The sequence below is a fragment of the Camelina sativa genome, unplaced genomic scaffold, assembly GCF_000633955.1.
Source record: "Camelina sativa cultivar DH55 unplaced genomic scaffold, Cs unpScaffold00574, whole genome shotgun sequence".
Taxonomy (NCBI): Eukaryota; Viridiplantae; Streptophyta; class Magnoliopsida; order Brassicales; family Brassicaceae; genus Camelina; species Camelina sativa.
Window position 1 is genome coordinate 26,522 of NW_010921737.1, and position 1,923 is coordinate 28,444.

Sequence of the window (1,923 nt, forward strand, 5' to 3'; positions counted from 1 at the left end):
GCCGAATCATACTTCCTCTAGCTCCACTAGTTTCTGTAGACTCTTTCGCCGAAAACTCTACACAGAGACGTAGCTGATCGGTTTTCCATAGTCCCAAAAAACATTGCAACTATCGATCATTGGAGACAAAAACTGGTGGAGTATCATGCGCCATATGTTTCATTGCCCTGTTCGAGAACATGTAGCTCAGCTTTAGCTCATGGCTAAACGAGTCCAATCCGTAGTCTTTAAGAACAAGCTTCACAAGCTTGTCGTGTGTTGTGCCTCCATCTATCTGTACCACTATACACCCTCTATCGTCGGAGTTAAATACATATCTCTGTGTCTTTATCCAATTACCGGACACAACTAGTATCGGAACTGGATCCATGAAAGATAATGAAGAACAAGGTGGAGAAGAAGTAGAAGAACAAGGTGAAGAAGAAAGTGAAGAAGAAGTAGAAGAACAAGGTGAATAAGAAGGTAAATAGTTCACTTATTAACCAGTTTAAGTAGAAGAACGATGTTTCGTATTTCCGGAGAAAAAGATGATGACATGGAATGCTGACATGGATGTTGCGTCCGACAAGGCAAGTCAGCCATCAGACAATACCATAACTCATCCTAAATAAAACTCAGCCACAACATGAAAAACATTACAGTAATTAAAAAGCAAAAAAAATTGCTGCCAAACTCAGCCGCTTCATCAACTGAAAATATGTAACTCAGCCGTATCTTTTGATAAGTCAGCCATAACTGAATAACATTCTAGTAATTAATCTTTTGCTAATAAGTCAGCCGTCAAATGGCTGAGTTGTACGATAAGTCAGCCTATGATGGCTAAGTTATAGTTTTTTTACCATAACTCAGCCGTAACAACATCTCATNACGATAAGTCAGCCTATGACGGCTAAGTTATAGTTTTTTTACCATAACTCAGCCGTAACAACATCTCATAAGTCAGCCGTTTTTCATAACTCAGTCAGGCAGAAAATGGTAACTCAGCCGTGCCGTAGTGATAACTCAGCCGTGCCGTAGTGATAACTCAGCCAAAATTTTGACAACTCAACCATCGGGTGAAAACTCAGCCGTAAGGACGGCTGAGTTAGAGCATAACTCAGCCAGATTTTAATAAGTCAGCCGTAACGCTTGACTGACTTATGAGCATAACTCAGTCAGGTTTTAATAAGTCAGCCGTCCGCTCTTACTCAAATGTTTTTCCGATAACTCAGCCACAACATACCTATAACTCAGCCACAACATACTCTGTAACGCGTTACGGCTAAGTTATGGTTACACGTCAACGATTTCTGACGTAGCGTCTGACGTGGCAATGACATTTTTGTAATTACGTTTTTTCCGGTAACATAAAACAGGGGCAAGCTGGGTATTTTGAAAATACCCGAAACATTCTAGTAATAAAAAAGTTTTTGTAGATTCTGGTAATATTACCTAAAATGAGTAACCTTTGAGTAATTCACCCTAGAAAGAAAGAAAAGAAGAATGAGAAAAAGGGTAGAAATGCTTCTAGGTGGGTTGAACATCAAGGGATTAGCTTTGTATGCCCAAATTATTCTCAGTCTTAGATAGGTTTCACAACTGTCTAGCATTCTTTTTTGTTTGAGAGTAAACCACCCAAAAACATCTTTGCCAACCACCTTTTTATAAAAAAGTCTTGCCATTAAACCAATTGAGCTTGATTTATTTTCCATTTGCAATATCACACCAAACACTTTAATGAATGTGAAAGAGATGTTCAATAGAATTGCAAGTCTTTGCCAATAGATAGAAGGTGAACTAGAGTGGTGCATTGTAATAAGCATAGAAAAATATTTGTAAGCACTTTGATTGATCTTAGCTCCATTGAATTACATTTAAGGAATATGGTTTGAATCCTTTGTTGATACTTTTTGGTTCTGAATCCCTTTTTCAAACCTCTCCCTC